This window comes from Lissotriton helveticus, chromosome 2_1 (genome assembly GCF_964261635.1).
Source record: "Lissotriton helveticus chromosome 2_1, aLisHel1.1, whole genome shotgun sequence".
NCBI lineage: Eukaryota > Metazoa > Chordata > Amphibia > Caudata > Salamandridae > Lissotriton > Lissotriton helveticus.
Genome location: NC_136059.1, coordinates 968,004,017 through 968,023,837, shown reverse-complemented (window position 1 = coordinate 968,023,837; position 19,821 = coordinate 968,004,017). Strand labels below are relative to the sequence as shown.

At 46.9% G+C, this 19,821-nt stretch overlaps 1 protein-coding gene across 2 annotated transcripts in view; it reads right to left on the bottom strand.

The window, feature by feature from the left end:
* RFX3 (regulatory factor X3) overlaps nucleotides 1–19,821 on the bottom strand; it is a 638,508-nt gene that overhangs the window by 436,057 nt on the left and 182,630 nt on the right. The gene's annotated exons all lie outside the window — the stretch shown is intronic.

Below are 19,821 nucleotides of genomic sequence, written 5' to 3'. Positions count from 1 at the left end.
GTCCTCTTCAGGTGAACCACGCTGATATTAATAGCAACAAATTATCTCCGACGGGAGAGAATAAATCACCGCAATTTTGCCTTGCGTTTAGGTTGTGCGTACCACTTCAGGTAAATCACGCCGATATTTTATGCAACAGGGTGTCTCCCACGGGAGAAGGATGAGTCGCCACAACCTTGCCTTTGACCATTTATTCGTGCAGGGTGAACAGGACATAGCGTTTTGTCGACATGTTTCGTTTCTGCTGGAAACTTTTTCAAGATATATATATATGTATATATTATTCCCATTGTGCAAAAGTATGATATGTCTCTGAATACGTAGCCCAGCCATCTTCTGTTTTTGCTTGGTACGGGCAAATCTATGTCAAGACGTATGTCCGAAATTCCTGAAAAAAGGTTTTCGTATTATTACCAGTTGGAAGTGTATGAAATACCACCTAAATATGTCTACCACATTTCTTTTTGTTTCTGTGCTGTGCATGAGTGTGAATGTGCCATCTTGCTAATGCGCAATGCAATATTTTGCGTGTATTTTGGTGCTGTCTCAGCTCTTTCTTTGTGCTTTGAGCACCTGAATGGAAACTTTACACTCTACAAAGCAGGCATCTGTTCTGATAATTATCTGCCATTTCTTTGGTGAAAACACCTAATCTGCGTTTGTTCTACCTAATTTACACTTCCTCTATTGCCACCACAAGGTGATTCCAAACCCTGTACTCTGTGACCAATTCTTAAGTAGCCTTTTTGAAAAGTCGACTTGTGTGTAAAATGGCACAGGCAGTGGGGGTACAAAGTGAATGCGTGACACATTTTACACTATTCCCTTTGTCTCACTGGAAGAGACTCTGATATCAGGTGGAGTAGGATTTTCTTCTGGAAATGTTGCATTTTGACCATCATTACATGTGCAGTTGCTTGCAAAACATTTATGACAGTATCTAGGACTCGATATTCCAGGCTGAGAAAAAGCTTTGACTACTTCACAATGATTTCCATGCCCAAATTATGGAGTAGCTCAACTGCCTTTTGAGTGCTGAAAATATATTTTTAGAGAGTTTACCTTCACAGCCAGTCATTCGGGTACAGAAAAGCCTCATAATGGAGATGGACTGCAACCACTAAGTACTTTGTAGACTTTATGCTGAAAAGTAAGGCCGTAAACTGATCACGCTTTGCACTTACCAAGAAAACGGTGCATCTTATTTTTTTCTCTGACAAATTGCTATATGAAAAATAGGTACCTTTGAAAACTGTCGCAGTCATGTAACTGTTCCCTTTCATAAGTAGGATCCCATACTGTGGGCAAGATAACATTAACTTCCTTTTCCGGATCAGCTAATTTAAGGATCATAAGACCAGAATCTGTCTTAATGTCCCCTCTTTCTTTCATTTGAGGAAATAAGTGGAGTGTAACCCTCTACCACTTTCCTTCTAAGACGCTTTTTCTGCTAGAATACTGTCTAATATTGCTTAAACTTCTTCATCTTTTTCAGTTGCGATTTTAGTTTCAATGCTGTTCACTTTAATTTCATGCACTAACAATGAATTTTTATGTCTAGCACCCACTCACCTGAGGGCATGGCAAGGGTTCTACTGAGAAGAACCTATCGTCTTCACTCAAGTGCAAACACAACACTGCTTGATTTTAGTAACTTCCTTTTCAGAACCACCACTGTCTCATTCTTCAGCAGAGGTTCTCTTTAGTCTTCTAGTTGGTTTCAATGTGTCTGTTGGTAAGGTGGCCTCTGAGAAAGAAAGTAGTGTTTCTGAGTCAGAAGACATCTACGGAATGTCCTCCTTTCTGTACTGATTGTGCAATGTCAGTGGTCCCAAATGCTTTGCAAATTTAGATTTCTTTTTTTCTCTAAGGCATCATCTGTTTTAATACACAAACCTATGGCCCATATGCATGAACTCATTTTCCCATCGACACAGAATGGGCAAAACCCTTTGATGCATATGGCCCTATATTCCCATTTAAAAGGATATTTTGCACCTGCATATGTATTTCAGATAGAAGCTGACACCTTAAGCAAAGAACATCTCATTAAAAGTAGGCTATTTGTCTCAACAATACGGCAGCCTTATCTATAAAATTCTTAACTCCACTACTGAAATTAGTTTTCCCTTAAGGCACAATAGGCTTTCTCAGACTCAAAGTTCTTGGAGGTGTGTTATCAGTTCTTCCATTTCATCTTATTGTCTACGATCATAATTTGTTACCCAAGACACTGAATCTGTAACCTGTAAGGTTTTCAAATCGAATATTTGTTTTTGTTCCAAAGTAGTTTTGGGGGGGAAATGCCTTGTCTTGTGTCAATGTTTTCTTCAGCAGCATGTCTCTCGAAAACTTTATAAAGAGGTCAAACTTGGGGCCTCTTCCAAAGATGTGGAAGATTTGGAAGCCAGCCTAACTAGTGATGGTGATTTTCACTACAGCCTACGTTTTGCAGTTTTCTGTCTTACTTTCTAATGCGGGTGCCCTTTTCAGTATCAGGGGCAATATCATCTGAGCCAACCTCTTCCTCATAAAAGTATTGCCTGGGCTCAGCCGCCTCTGATAGCTTTTGAGCACAACCTGATGCAAGAGGACATAGTGCACAGAGACCAACTTTGTTCCAGAATGTCTTGTTTTGGTTTCAATGTTCCACAAGCTTTGCACTGTGTTCTCTGTAAAGTTAGGTTAAACAGGTAGCATTTGGAAATCCAAAGGAGTTTTTGACTGCAGCTTGGTTAAAACTAAAATATATATTATTAACATTCCTTGAAAAGAATGTCTGGAAGAACTTTGAAATCCGTAAAGACACAAACAAACAAACACCCTCTAAACTACCCAACCCCTGTTTTTAGAGTAATAAAACATCAGTTGGCTGATTATGTCCTAAAGCCCGTTTTTCCTTGTCATTTCCTCTCAGCACTGTTCTTTGTTCCTCCACGTGATTTTAAAGATGGCGATGATGTATGAGGCACTAGTCAGCATTATACAGGAGTCTCATTAGGGGTACTCCTTAGTCAACACCGTAAATCTCTAACACGTTAAAAAAAAGAAAATTCCAAACCAATCACTATACAGAAGAATACATATAGTATGTCATTCTATTGAAGATGCATGCTTCATAGACACATAAAATGTGTTAATACTTGAAGGCCATCGAATGTAAATAAGGGATTGTACACAAACAATATGATAAAACCAAGTGTGCTATATGTTAACAGGATTTCTATAGAGCAAGCATAACACCTGAATGGCATTGTGCGATAGCATATCATGCACTGAGTAGCCCAAATAAGCTATTAATGGGCCAGAATACTCTGCTAAATTATGAACATGATATATAAAAAATACAATAATTGTGATTAGATTTATATAGTGCTTACTACCCCATACGAGGCATCGAAACGCTTTTTGGTGAGTAGCACGCTACTCTGGGACCCAAATAGGATTAGAGGTGAATTAGTCTAGGAAAATATTAAATTAATTTGAACGGTGGACATGTGAGTCTGTTATTTGGATTACAAAAGGACAGGGGAGGAATTGAAGAGGAAAGGATTTGCATTTATATGGCGCTTGGTACTCCTGATGAAGCGTCAAAGTGCTTTTCAGCGAGTAGAATGCTACTCCGGAAACCAAACAGGATTAGTTGTGAATTAGCATAGGGGAAATACAAAAATTAATTTAAGTGGTGGACATGTGAGTCTCTTAGTTTGATTGAAAAGATTAGTGGCGGGATAGAAGAGGGAAGGCTCTAGAAAGTGTTTATTGGGAGATCATGGCAGCAGGAATAGGTTTTGGATGAGTAGAGGGGAAGGGGGAAGGGGGAAGAGTCAGAGGGAAGGGTTTTGAAAGGCTTTGTTTGAAGATCTGAATAGTAAAAGAGGTTGGGATGAAGCAAGGAGAGGCAGAGGAGGGAAGAGTCTAAAAAATATTTATGGGGGAATCATAATAGTAGAATGGGCTTTGGGATGAGTCAGACAGTGGGGATACAGGATATGTTGAGAGAGGTATATAGGGTGAGTTATAAAGTAAGTATGGGTGAATTTTACGGATCTGTGATCCACAAATTCGCGCGAAATCGGCAAAAAAATCCACGAGTTCGCGGAAATTTAGAGTAGAGTACTTTCTACTGGCTAATCAGTAAGTGCTACCTCGTTGGGTAAATGTGAGGTACCAGAATCGATTCTTGATCACTTAATATTGATAATCGATATGTCAGGATTAGCATGGTGTCCCTAAACGCACATCGTGGACACACAACATTAGTATTTGTGATATTTACATTTTCTTGCTCCACACCACGTTACGCTACATGACTACCATATTTTGGAGTTTTTCTATATCGTGCATGCACAGGCCCTATTCTTATTTTCCTCTTAAAACCCTGCTACTGGGAATGAAACCAACTGTTGCAGAAACTGCTGTTTCAGCTCGTTAGACTCGGCAAGGTCGTAGTTAGCTGAGGAAGGGCCGATAAGCACATTCCGGGAGGGGTGCAGGGTGGACTGTCTCTGAGAAGACAGAAGGGAGTCACCCGTCTGACCTTGCTGCCTGAGCGAAGCAAGGAGCTCTTTGTGTGCCTTATATGGGTTTTCCTATTACTGTACTAGCTTGTACCAATTTGTATTTTTCCATGTTAGGCTATGATGATGCCAACGCAACTGTATATATGTGATGTGCTGACAATGTGCCAGCAGTCTTCTTGGCAGACCTCGCGAGTTAGGACGCAAGGAGCTCCTCTGGCAGAGTTTGTGTTTGTCTAATAAACGCCTGAACCTTCTACACTGCCGACCGACTGCTTATTGGTATTGGTAAGGGGATTTTGGTAATGTAATAATAATTGTTGGGAGGTGATAATATAATTTCGGTACTTCAGTTGGCGACTCCGCCGGGACTCCGCGTTGGGGTCGTCCCTGTGTAATCACAGGTGACGTTGAAAGGGGTTCTCTTGATTGGGGGGTCTGCAGACCGGATACGTAAGAATTCGGGGTTTTGCTCTGCCCTCCCGGTCCGGAGGGCTTCAGCTGCTAGTAACCCCACGCCGGAGTCCTTCGGGTGTAACCCGAGAACCTGCAACGTTGGTGCTAACAAAACGTCGGCAGTGGAGAACGTTCCGGCAGACCTGCGTGCACCAGGTGAGTGTTGTGTTCCATTGTATGTTGGATTGCATATACAGATTTGGATAACGGAACCTAAGCATTTGGTGGCCTATGGTCACGGAGGAACTCGGAAGTTGCATTAGTTACCACAGAGAGAATTTGGACAGAGGTCCGACGGGGGCAGTGTGAGGCTGCACGTGCGGACGCTCTAGGTATACTAAAGATAAGGATTACACGCCTAGGGGAACTGCGGTTTCTGCTCGGCCGGACTGTTATCGGGAAGGCCGATGGTTGAGATTGGGTAGCACCCAGACAAATCTGGAGCGGCGCTTAAACGCGGGCTTACCCAGAATAGTCCGGGAAGTGAACCATGAATGCTGTCGGATGGCCTGTAGACCGGTCTGTGGTTTAAAACCTGTGTGACTATCTTTAGGCAGTCTGAGGATGAGACTGTTGTTGGAAGTGTTCTTTGCAGCCTTGTGAATAGTAGCAGAAGAGTTCTCCACCAGTGGGAGCCGACGGGCTCCACTTTTTGATTGCAACTGTTGGAATTTATGTGTTACGTTTTACGTTCATATTCTTGTCAGATGAATAATGAATGACGGATGAGAGAATGATTGATGTCATGGCCATGAGAATGAAAGTATAATGATGACGTGCTACGTAATTTTATTGAATTTGTAATAACGGAAAATTCCTTTTCAGCCCGAAACGAAGTAATCCAATATGCCGTGCCTTAGCAAGTTGTGCTTTGGTTGTATACGTAGTGATGAGGGGAGGTTAGACGAGAGTCAGCCGACCCCACCGGAGGGGACGCCTAGTCACGATATGTATTGTAAGCATGGTATTGGCCCCCTTATTTTTAATTCTTTGTGGCATAAATACACTAAGGACAATATAGAATTACAATGGCCGAAAACTGGGTCTTTCGATGAAAAGAAGATTGCGTATTTACAAGAACGCCTTTTTATTAAACGTAGCCGACAGTCGATGTTTGACACCCTTAACAAATGGCAGAAAGAAGCAAAAAGAAGACGCATTCGATCTGAAAAATTAATGAAGATAGAGCAGGGACAGACTATCACTCAGAAGGCTATCGCATATGACAAAAGAAAGGTAGAACGAAACATCGAGATTGCAGATAGACAATTTAAACTTCAAGTAGACCAATGTTATGTAGCCAGAGAGGGCCCGGAAGATGAGATAGAAGAATTGTTAAATGCAAGGCCTCCCCCGCCATATGCCCCGGAGCGTATATATCCCGCAATACCCGTCCAACCGGAAGCTAGGCAACGGGCATCCGCACCAGAGGAACTGGACTCCGTTACTCGAGAGCGGAATGACGGCGTTTCCTCTCCTCATGGGGGGACTTTGATTACGCTTATCCCCGAGTCTGCGCCAATAATCACATCCCCTCAGCCGCAATTGAGTTCCCCTACGCCGAAGATACTTTCCCCTCAGGTATGCATCGCACCTGGCGGGTCTGAACAGACCCCGAGGGGAGCTGTAGGGGGTTTAGATAACAAGCGATTGTTCACTAGATCGTCTGTGGGATATGGCGAAAAGGAAGCATTAGAAGACCAGGCGATTAAGTGGATACGGAATGACGTGTACACTATGACTGATATATGGAGTACGGTGAAAGACTTAGAACCGGTCATGCAGCAACATGTGCTGTACCAGATGTCCAATTCACTTATTTGGTCTTGGGAAACAAGCTTCAGGGATGGGACGGCCCCTCAGATCCTGTATACTATCAGAGATTGGGCTCATAAATTTAGCCTAACACCGGAGGAAGTATTCAAGAATATAGACACTTTGGTGCAATATCGAAGCAGATTATTCTTGAAGAGTCCGCAGTGGACTACGCAGCACCCTATGCGAGAGGTGCATCCCGTCTATCATCCCGAGATCCCCGAACAACGAGATGGTAATCAGACAATCATACGGGAAGGGGTGGCGGCTAGGTTCCAGGAACAGTGGGTTTATACACCATGGAAGAGAAGTGAAGTACTGGCGTTGAAATCCCAACTGCCAGATCCCCGAAAGAATCCTACTGCATATTACAAAGAATTGACTGAGGCAGCCGCCTCCGCTGTAATGACTTTAGCCGATGTTGAACTGTTCTTCGGACTACTAGTACCGGTTGATATATGGCGACAGGTGCACGATTCTAATCATGTTGAGTTCAGTGGCACATGGCAGGAGCTAAGGGGCTGGGACCAGGATCGCAAACCAGGGGACAAACCAAGAGCGGAAATAACTTCTCTTCCAGCAAAAATAATAACCTTTATGCATACTCTAATCCCACCCCGAAAAGTCGACTGGGACAAACTGTCCGCCTGTAGACAAAAGAAGGACGAAAGTGTGTCCGACTTCTTTACCAGGTTCGAAGAGGTTTTTATTGATTTTAGCGGGCAGGATTTGGCAACGGAAGGGGGCACGAGATTGTTCGTTAACAGGTTTGTTACGAACCTGGCCCCGGAAATTTCAGCACGGCTGGAGGCGGCAGAGAGTACCTGGACTACCTCTTCCCCGTCTGTAATTCTAAGCATGGCCCAGTACTACGAGCATAGAGAAAATGAAAATAAAGATAAGGTGGATAAAAAGGTTAAGGATCTGAAGACTCGGGTACTGTTACAGCAAGTGGTTCGAGGGCAAGGAGGAGGTAGAGGTAGTCGGGGCCCAATGACAAGAGGGGCGGGGACAGGAAGGGGTTCAGGAGGAGCCCCGCCGATCGGCATCAACCAGTGTTCCTATTGTAGAGAGGAGGGACACTGGAAGGCACAGTGTCCGTACTTGGCCGCCCAGAACGGAACGATTCGGGGACGTGGTAGAGGACGAGGGGGCCCCGACCGAAGTGATATGCACAGAGACGATCAGACAGGCAAGTTGGAAAAGAATCATTTCGATAATCCCCAACACAGACAGTACTACCATGGCGACTATGCCGAAGGGAATGACGATGAATACGCCCCAGCATAGGACAGCCAGGGACAGAGCGGGGGCCAAGTGTCGATACCGGTCAATCAAAGGGGACCTTATATCAAAGGGGAAGTACTGGGGACCTCCGAGGATTTTCTAATTGACACAGGAGCAATGAACAGTTCCGTTGCTCGATCATTGGTTCCAGGGGCAGCTCTGTCTGGGCGAAATAATGTTTCGGTGGGTTTCTCCGGAGTCCCTGTCGTAAGCCCCATCTCCAAACCTCTCCCTTTTACGATCGGTCCAGCCACCATTGACACTCCTTTCTTATTGACTTCGAATTGTGGGGAGAATCTGTTAGGATTGGATATGTTAAAGAAATTGAATGCAACTATACATTGTTCTGCGGATGGGGTCTATTTAACTATACGCCCCTCTGTAACGCCTGTTAAACAATGTTTTGCGAAAAACGAACAACTCCCACCGGAGTTCGATGACATTCCGACTTCCCTTTGGGCGGTAGGAGACGCAGATGTGGGTAAACTGGACATTCCCCCAGTTCACATCACGTTGAAACAAGGTGCGAAATTACCACGCATCCCGCAGTACAAAATTGCGCCGGCGGGGGAACGGGCTTTATTGCACATCATTCAGGACCTGATTGACAAAGGGGTTGTAGAAGAAACGAATGCCAATGTTTGTAATAGCCCGATCCTCCCGATTTTGAAAAGGAGCCATGATGGAGGGGAGACGGGTGCTGCTTATCGTTTCGTAATAGATTTACGAGCCGTTAACAAGATTGTGGTACCACAGTATCCTGTTGTGACCGATATCACTACCATTCTCACCATGATCCCTCCGACTGCTCAGTATTTTTCGGTCATTGACCTGAAAAATGCTTTCTTTAGCATTCCTATCCATCCTGATAGTAGACAGATCTTCGGATTTTCAATATCTGGTCGCAGCTTCCGCTTCTGTCGCGCTCCTCAAGGCTATACTGAAAGTCCGAGCATATATAGCCAGGCCCTCAAGGCTCTGTTGGATGACCTGGACTTGCCGGAAGGCAACGTCCTCTTGCAATATGTGGATGACTTACTCGTTGCGTCTGACACGGAAGAAGGATGTAAGGAAGCTACGATTAAGTTGTTGCACCATTTGGCTGTTAAAGGGAACAAGGTATCATTATCTAAAGTTCAATACTGTCGAAAGGAGGTGACCTACTTAGGTCATCTCTTATCGAAGGAGGGTAGACGACTAACACCTGAACGAATTACCACCATTTCTAGCATGTCTGTACCTTGCACGCAACGTGAAGTCCGCGCTTTTCTTGGCATCACATCTTACTGTCGCCAATGGATACCTAATTTTTCACTTCTGGCTAAACCCTTGTTGCATTTGACTACTAAAGATGTGCATGAACCCCTACCCTGGACGGATGAATGTCAGCTCTCTTTTGACTCTTTAAAAACTGCTTTATGCTCCGCTCCTGTTCTGGGCACTCCAGACTATCGTAAACCTTTTGTACTATATGTACACGAGGTCGACGGCTGTTCATTGTCTGTTTTAACGCAGGCCTTTGGAGGTAAGCAAAGACCGTGCGCCTATTTGTCAGCGACATTGGATAATGTCGCAAGAGCACTTCCTAGCTGTCTGAGGGCTACGGCTGCAGTGGCAGTGGCAATCCGGCAGTCAGAAGGACTCGTTTTGAATTCCAATTTGACTACAATGGTGCCGCATGCAGTAGACACCTTACTAAATAAAACAAAAACGCAGCATCTTACGAGTGCACGTCTTACTGGGTACGAGCTGACCTTATTTGCACCACATATTACAATTACTCGATGCGCAACACTGAATCCAGCCACATTATTACCGCTCCCTACGAGTGGACAGGACGTTGATTTACATGATTGCATATATCGCACAGAAGACGAGACAAAAGGTAGGATTGACCTCACGGACACACCCTTAGACCACCCCCAGGGAGAGCTATATGTGGATGGTTCCTGTTTCAAATTAACAGATGGCACAACAACAGCTGCATATGCGATCATGACCTTAAAAACGGTTGTTGAAACACTCCGAGTACCCCACCGATCAGCTCAAGCTGCTGAACTTATGGCCTTGTTGCGAGCCTGTGAGCTGAGTGAGGGACTCGAGGTCAATATCTACACAGACAGCCAGTACGCCTTTGGTGTAGCCCATAGTTTTGGGCGGCTGTGGAAGGAAAGGGGTTTCCTTACTTCACATGGTCAGAGAATACAGAACGGACAGCTAGTTTTGAGGTTGTTAGATGCTCTCACCCTACCCAAGAAAGTGGCTGTCATAAAATGTAGTGCTCACAAAGCAATTGTGGATGAGGTGGGGGAAGGCAATGCTTTTGCAGACCAGGTGGCCAAGCAGACAGCGCAGTCACTGATGTCACCCATGTATGTCCATTCCTCTGCCAGATGGGTGGGGGGGGACTCTGGCCTATTTGATAATACTATGGAAAGTGTGAGAATAATACAGAAGGAAGCCACCTCCGCAGAATTAGAGAGATGGGAACGTGAGGTAGGGAAATTGGATGAAAATAATTGTTGGATTGACTTGACCGACAAACAAAGGTGGCTACTGCCCAATGCATTGGTACAGGCCGTGGTAACAATGGCACACGGACCAGCACATATAGGAGCAAAAGGTATCTGTGGGCTTTTAGATCCAGTCTGGAATAACCCAAATATCCAACGGACGGCTGTCCGTTTGGTCCAATATTGCATGGTTTGTTTGCAGCATAATCCAGGAAAGGGAGAAAATGTTTTGAGCGGGAATTTTGCACCACCTACATTGCCCTTTGAAGTGCTCCAGATGGATTATATTCATATGGAACGCGTCAATAATTTGAAGTATGTACTGGTTGTGGTCTGTGCATTTAGTAAATGGGTTGAGGCATACCCTACCAAGGAGAACACAGCATTGGCAACTGCAAAAGCACTCCTGAAGGAGTTTGTGCCTCGCTTTGGATTGCCTCGCTTGATCTGGTCAGACAACGGGGGACATTTCAATGGAGCCCTTGTTCAGCATATCTGTGAGGGCCTACACATACAACAAAAGTTCCATGCTGCCCGACACCCCCAATCAGCAGGGCTTGTGGAAAAATACAATGGCATTTTAAAACTAAAAATGGCAAAAATCAAGGAGAGCACGGGGTTGAAATGGCCCGACACTTTACCCCTAGCCCTTATGTCTTTACGCGTCACCCCGCACTCCCGATCGGGTCTCTCTCCCTATGAGATACTGTTTGGGAGGCCTGCTAACGTGTGGGGGGTGCCTAGACCCCGTTCTTTTGCAGATATTGAATATCCTGATTCAATTGATTGATTATCTTTATGCTTTGACTAAAGACCTTCGTTCTGTTCATCAGCAGGTAGCTTCTGTACTGCAGCCACTGCCAGAGGGCCCCGGTCATCGCTTGCAGCCCGGCCAGTGGGTCCTGGTAAAAAAGTTCGAGCGGGACACCAGCTTGGCTCCCAGATGGTCTGAGCCACGACAGATTTTGTTGGCCACCCGGACGGCGGTTAAAGTGGATGGTCGTAAACACTGGATCCATGTTTCACATCTTAAACGACTACCACTTCCACTCCCTGGTGAGCGGTCACGTCCAGGGGAAATTCTGACGCAGGAAACTGAAAGAGCTGATGCATTCGTGCCCTTTTCTGATGCCTGCGAAATTGAGCGTAGGCCACAGGAGGGATCGGCGAGATCAGATGACTTGGTCTCCACTGAAGTTGCAAGTGAACGTGCAACAGCTTTAAATCCTGTCACAAGTACCCCAGCCAATGAAATCTCACAAGTACGGGAAGCCCCGGGTGTGCTCTTTTCCGACCCTGAAGTGCTGGGTCGCGAGCGATACAATTTCCGGCTCAGGAAGCCGGCACGCGGCGCCTCAGACCCCATTGTCAGGAGATAGGGAAGGACTTCATTGCATAAGATAGGGCTTGCTAGACTACAGGTCTGGGTCTTGAGCGAGACACTGGACTGAACCCGTTGAGAGCTGGAACTTTTGATCATTGTGCTCTGTTCAGAAAGAAGATTCTGGAGATGAGTCTGCTTGTGAGACTCTGACGGACGCAAGAAAGAAGAACCCTCTGGCAGGTCGGACTGCTAGGCCTACTTTTGGACTTTTAGCTAGCAATGTACCCTTTTGGTCGTGTTATTGTAGAAGAAGAGTTTCCTATTGCACCCCGACACATACCTTTTTATGAACCGATGTTTTCCACATGGACCACGAAGGTCAAAGTAGCATTTGTTGTGACTATAACTGTTATAGTAGCTGTGTTCATGAGTCTATTCGTATATTTAGAACATAAATACCCATTACAGAAGTTTTTGCCAACTACTGTTGCACCCCCCGAACATTTCCTATTCACCCTAGCACCTCACAAAGAAAGACATCGCCAGAAATATGCTAAAAATGTATTCATAGAAATGTTACACCAAACACACAATGTTACTAACACTACGGATTGTTGGGTTTGTGGGCTCCTGCCATCTGTAGTACGCAATCATGATCTGTTTCTCTCCCGCCCTCTGTCTTATCTAGGTAGTTGTGAAGCTTGGTACAAACTGTTTCTGGCAATATACCGGCACGGGGGTGAACATCACAGGGATCTCGATGTCAATGAGCATAACATTATTCTTGATTATGTTCGAGCACACTATGCTTATAATAGCACAGGGCATGGGAATCAGGTGACCATTGACCCACAAGGTTGCATACAGCTGTATTTAGCGGGAATGAACAAAACTTGGTTGCAAGATGAACTGTATGACTTTAAGGACTTTAATGCCACTCAATACTTCCAGATTTTCATTGAACGAAATGTTACCAGAGATCGCACTGTACCTATTCCGATTTTGAATGTTTCTGCAGGATTTTGTGTGCAAGGGATGGGGAGGGTACAAATGGGGAATAGCATCTGCAATTATACCTATCGACTGCGGAAACGTATTAGCCCCCCTTTGATTACTCCCCACAATGTGTATTTTGTGTGTGGGGAGCATGCATACACTTGGCTACCACGAAATTGGGGGGGACGTTGCTATCTATCCTTTCTTTTTCCTCCTGTTTATATGGCTCCCTCCAACTATCACAAAACGCATCAGTTATACCCGATGCGATCCCATCATGGGAATATAGCCACCCCCGTGACAAGTACACCAGTAGCAAGCTTTGCCGAGGTGACCTCTAGCCGTTCCAAGATTGCACTCTTACACAGATCACGTAGGCAGTTCGATATGACGGAAGTTGATCAAACAGATACCTCCTTGCAGCAATTTACGGATTTTAGTAAGGGTCTGCTACCCTTCTGGGGGCCTATTTTCAATAGTAGGGAAATTAGGAGATTGTCTAGAATAGTGGAGAATGTCATTAATATCACCACTGATATTTTAACAAACTTAACGGTGGAACTTCAGGCTACTAGGCTTGTAGCGCTTCAAAATCGTATGGTTCTAGATGTTATCTTAGCAGATCGGGGTGGGGCATGCCGCGTCATCGGCAGTTCTTGCTGCGTGTATATTCCTGACTCCGCCCCCTCGGTCCATCTAGCCATCCAAAAACTGCACCGCATTGCCTCTGAAATGCATACTGAAAATGGGTCCTGGACATTATCAGGTTGGTTGTGGGGACTTCTATCCACGTGGGGATGGAAGTTAATGTTGATCTTAGGAGGTGCAGCTGCCATCATCTTTACGTGCTGCGTCTTGATGCAGTGCGGTCCTGCCTGCTGTTCTTACTGTGCTTCCCGTATCACCACACTGTGTGTTCCAACCCCTGTCTCTGTTAAAGCCCAAATGCTGCAGAAAGAGGTACATGACATGATGACCATCGATGAAGAAATATTCGAGGAGTAGTTGTTTGTCATTATTTAGCTCCACCACGCTAAAAGGAGGGTTTGAGGTACCAGAATCGATTCTTGATCACTTAATATTGATAATCGATATGTCAGGATTAGCATGGTGTCCCTAAACGCACATCGTGGACACACAACATTAGTATTTGTGATATTTCCATTTTCTTGCTCCACACCACGTTACGCTACATGACTACCATATTTTGGAGTTTTTCTATATCGTGCATGCACAGGCCCTATTCTTATTTTCCTCTTAAAACCCTGCTACTGGGAATGAAACCAACTGTTGCAGAAACTGCTGTTTCAGCTCGTTAGACTCGGCAAGGTCGTAGTTAGCTGAGGAAGGGCCGATAAGCACATTCCGGGAGGGGTGCAGGGTGGACTGTCTCTGAGAAGACAGAAGGGAGTCACCCGTCTGACCTTGCTGCCTGAGCGAAGCAAGGAGCTCTTTGTGTGCCTTATATGGGTTTTCCTATTACTGTACTAGCTTGTACCAATTTGTATTTTTCCATGTTAGGCTATGATGATGCCAACGCAACTGTATATATGTGATGTGCTGACAATGTGCCAGCAGTCTTCTTGGCAGACCTCGCGGGTTAGGTCGCAAGGAGCTCCTCTGGCAGAGTTTGTGTTTGTCTAATAAACGCCTGAACCTTCTACACTGCCGACCGACTGCTTATTGGTATTGGTAAGGGGATTTTGGTAATGTAATAATAGTGCTTTTCCTACACTACAGCTGCATAAAGTGCCAGAAGAGTTATCTCCAGTGACCATGTGTGTGTTACTATGCCATCGCGCCGAAGGACGCAGGGGTCCCTTGAGTGAGCTGTCCATCATAGTGGGTATGGGCGGGAAAACAGTGCACACAGCTAGTGTGTGGGTGGGGCCAAACGGGCGGGCTTCTAAGCGAGTTCACATGCCTCTTGTGTGGAAAAAAGGTCAGAGACCGATCAGAGCAGCAGATGAGGAGAAAGAAGCTCCTGGACACAGGAACTGCACAGGGATTGCGCTCGTGAAAGTGAAGGATGCAGAGGCCTCTATCCAGCATCACAGCTAATTTCCGACTGTAGATATGGGGAGAAAGCAGACCTGCCCAGCGCCGGGTTCCTTGAGTGAGCTGTCCATCATAGTTGGTCAGGGCGGGAAAACGGTGCACACCACAAGTGTGTGGGCGGGGCCAAAGAGCGGGGCTTCTATGCAAGTTCACATGCCTCTTGTGTGTAAAAAAGGTCAGAGACCGATCAGGAGCTTCTTTCTCCTCATCTGCTGCTCTGGACACAGGAACTGCACGGGGATTGCGCTCGTGAAAGTGAAGGATGCAGAGACATTTATCCAGCTCATGATTGTTTTTGGGCTGATGAATGCGTTACTAAACTTGAGCTTCAACTTGGGCATCTGCTTTATTTATATCTTAAGTGCTTCCTGTTGAAGTTTAATTTTTGTGACAGGAGCATTGTGCCAGAATGAACCCTGCCCTTCATATTTATTCAAGAAGACGCCATAGTTTTGGCCGATACCTCTAGTCAACTGGAGTACTTTCTACTGGCTAATCAGTAAGTGCTACCTCGTTGGGTAAATGTATAGTGCGTTTCCTAAACTACAGCTGCGTAAAGTGCCAGAAGAGTTGTCTCCAGTGACCATGTGTGTTTTACTATGCCATCGCGCCGAAGGGCGCAGGGGTCCCTTGAGTGAGCTGGCTATAAAAAAAAGAAAAAAACGCCGGCTCGCGTATTTGCGAATTTTCAGCAATTTCACTAGATTCGTGGATCACGAAATTGCCGAAAATCCGCAAATTTCACGAGCGTAACGGATTTTTGTCCCATACTTATTATAGAGTAGTGCATTGGAAATGCTGAAGTAGGAGTAAAGTGATAAATATAAAGATACACAAGTGCGTGGAAGGTTTATATGTATAAGTTATGTTATGTTATGTTACATATATTGTATTGCGCACAGCTGCCCCAGCTAAGGGGCGTCCTGGCGCATGGCAGGTAATATGCAACACCTACAGGGAACACAACAGAAAGAGAGACAAAGGCGAATTATTAAAACAAAAAAGTTTTTAAAGCTTTACGAAAAGTTAAAAGATCATCTAGCAGCCGCATCTCTACTGGAAGAGAATTCCAGAGCTCAGCCGCTCTGACCCGGAAGGATCGGCCACCGACCCGACACAGCCTGTATCGGGGGATCACAGTAAGTGCTTGGCCCAAAGATCTCAGGGACCTGGTAGGCACATACCAGGACAGAAGGTCCGCAAGAATTTGAGGACCCCCACCCCTCAAAATCTTGAACGCCAAACACAGCACTTTAAACTGGATTCTTGCCCTGATAGGCAACCAATGCAGTGATCTCAATGTGCCGGAGACGGAACATGTTCGGGGTAAGCCAACAATGGCTCTCGCCGCGGCATTCTGAACGTGTTGGAGGCGGGTAACCTCAGCCAGATTGGACCCTACCAGAAGCGAGCTAGCATAGTCCAGGCGAGATAACACTGTAGCCTGGACTATCAGCTGCCTGGTGCGATGGTCAAAAAACTTCAGGACGGGACGCAGCGACCGTAGGATACCAAAGCAACATGCCGCGGTTCTCTTCGAATGGCCCACAAAACTGAGGGAGGGGTCCATCCATACTCCTAAGTTTTTTAATTCTGTGACCGGAAGGGGGGCCGGCCCCAGCTCCGCGGGCCACCACCTGTCCCCCCATAGTTCCGACCTCCTACCGACGATCATGATCTCCGTTTTCTTTGCGTTGAGCTGGAGACAGTTGTTCTTCATCCAGCTCGCCACCGCCCTAAGTCCACTCTGAAACCTGGGGGCATCCCGGTCCGCATCCCCGCTGATCGTAACCGCTAGCTGAGTGTCGTCGGCATATGAGACCATGGTCATGTCCCATTGCTTGACGACCTCAGCCAGCGGTCTCACGTATAGATTAAACAACGTGGGACTCAGCGAGGAACCTTGCGGCACCCCCTGTTTCAAAGGATGGAATTGGGACTGGAACGGTGGAACGGCAACGCTAAAGAAACGATCGTCTAGGAAAGACCGGAACCACTGGCGGGCAGGGCCGCCCAGCCCAATCTCCTCCAGGCGATGCAACAGGATGGGATGCGAGACAGTATCAAATGCGGCGCTCAGATCTAATAAAACGAGCGCCGCTGTCTGCCCCGCATCCATCACCGTGCGAAGATGTTCAGCCATGGAGAGAAGGGCGGTCTCCGTGCTGTGACCAGCACGGAACCCGTTCTGGGTGGGGTCCAAGATGTTAGCATGGATAAGGTGGGCCGAAAGAACTTTGTTGACATGGGCCTCCAACACTTTGGTCGGCCACGGGAGCAAGGAGATAGGTCGATAGTTTTCAGGTTTATCTGGGTCCAGAGAAGGTTTCTTTAAAATGGGAGAAACCACCGCCCGCTTCCAGCTAGCGGGTACCGTGCCTGACTCTAACGAGATGTTAATCAAGGAGTGTACCACGGCCCGTCCCACGAACGACTGATCTCTAAAAAGAGTCGATCTGAGCGGATCAGCGGGGGACCCCGATTTAACCTGCTGAGCCAAGAGGTCGAACCCCTCAGATGTCAACGGGGGCAGCACGTGCAAAGTGGTATCTCCATTGATGTTAATCGGAGACTCAACTGGAGGCCCTGTATAGGGGAACGTCTTATAGATGTTTTGGACCTTTTCCAGAAAAAACAGAGCAAGAGCCTCACAGTGAGTGGTGGAACCAGCCGTCGGGGCACAGGCTCGCTTTGCTAAAAGATCCTTCATCACTTTGAAGATGGTTTTGGAGGGGTTGGAGCTGTTGCCGAATTCAGCAGCGTAATAAGCTGCCCGAGCTCGGCAAACAGCCCGATGGTAAGTTTTGACGGAGGTGAGATAAATAGCTTTTTTCCCGTTATCGTACGCCTTCCGCCAAGCCCTCTCTGCTCGCCTACAACTACCCTTGAGTGTACGTAAGGCGCCATCGTACCACTGACTTGAGTCTCTGGAGCTGCTCTTACAAGCGGTGATTGGAATAAGGGCGTAAAGCGCCTTGGAGATCCAGGAGCAGAACCTATCGTAACCTATGTCCACAGTCACCAAAGGTTCTAATGGCTCCGCGGCGAGGACACGGTGTAAGTCCTCCAGTCGTAATTTACTCCAATGCCGCCTCGCGACCAACTTTGCAGGGGGAGTAGTAATCATTCCCAGCAAGGGGGTACAGATGGCAACCAGAGAGTGGTCCGTCCAGCCAAGGGGTGTAACGGCGGTGACAGAAGCGTCTGCCAAGTTGGTGAAAAAAGGATCTAAAGTATGGCCACCTGTGTGAGTAGGCTGCCGAACCAATTGCACAAGCTGAAGGGCCTCCAAGTCAGCAAGAATACCGCTTACTGTAGGGATGTTAAGATTATCGAAATGTAAGTTAAGGTCTCCCAAGATGGAAAAGTTGGGGCAACCTACCGCCAAGGAGCTGACCACGCCGGGGAAGGCAGCTCTAAACGCCACATCACTACCAGGGGGGCGATAGACCACCATCCCCGAGAGTGAAAAATGTGGGGTGACCAAATCTTAAACACCGCACTTTCACACCCCGCAATGGTCAAACCCGACCAGCTACAAGTGAAACTGGATCGCACGGCAAGAGCAATGCCCCCTCCCCTAGTAAATCGATTAAGGGTAAAGACAGAAAAGTCAGAGGGGAATGCCAGATTGATAATAGCCGCATCGTCATCCTTCAGCCACGTCTCTGTGATGGCCACGATGTCCGGGGCCTCTTCCTGTATCAGGTCAAGCACGGCCTGATGATGCTGCACCAGAGACCTGGCATTAAGACTGAAGATGCGAAGGGCATGCTCGGGGCGATTGCTACAAAGAGCAACCGTTGGGTTTTCATGTAAAATCGAAGTAGGGGGATCCAAAGTCCACCTGCAACAAGTGCAATGGTAGGGGCCAACTAAAGGATGTATAGGAGAAAGACTACAACTTACAGTCAGGCGTCCTATGTCCCGCAGAATTTCGCTGGAGTACACCAACATGGCAGGGAGTGCCGCGACCACCTCTCAGAGACAAAAGGTGCCCGCTGAGCCCTGCGCGTCCTTAGCGCGGACGGGCAGGACTCAGGCACGACTCCGGCTAAGCGACGGCGTCCCACTGCGCGTTCCCGCTGCGCGGTAAAGGACGACTTTAAATAGGCGTTCCTTGGAGCCGAGCGAGCGTCGATACGCTCCAAGATGGCGCCCGCCAAAAACGCCAAAGCCCCAATCCAAAATGGCGCCTAAAGCTGCTAAACAGGACCACCCTCGGGTCCCGGACCCGCCAAACGGCGGTGCGTTGTTCAATTTTATGTGCGGTAAGAGGGAGGTGAGGAATCTCTACCCAGGTCCTGCTAAAAGCAGGGGAAAATAGAACCAAAATACAACCAAGATAAAAAACTGGAGGAATTAAAAGCAGAGCGCTCGTAGCAACGTGCTACAGCAAGGTGGTAATAGCAGTACCTGACCAATGTCCAAAAGACCGAGTCCGCCTTAAATAGGCGTTCCTTGGAGCCGAGCGAGCGTCGATACGCTCCAAGATGGCGCCCGCCAAAAACGCCAAAGCCCCAATCCAAAATGGCGCCTAAAGCTGCGAAACAGGACCACCCTCGGGACCCGGACCCGCCAAACGGCGGTGCGTTGTTCAATTTTATGTGCGGTAAGAGGGAGGTGAGGAATCTCTACCCAGGTCCTGCTAAAAGCAGGGGAAAATAGAACCAAAATACAACCAAGATAAAAAACTGGAGGAATTAAAAGCAGAGCGCTCGTAGCAACGTGCTACAGCAAGGTGGTAATAGCAGTACCTGACCAATGTCCAAAAGACCGAGTCCGCCTTAAATAGGCGTTCCTTGGAGCCGAGCGAGCGTCGATACGCTCCAAGATGGCGCCCGCCAAAAAC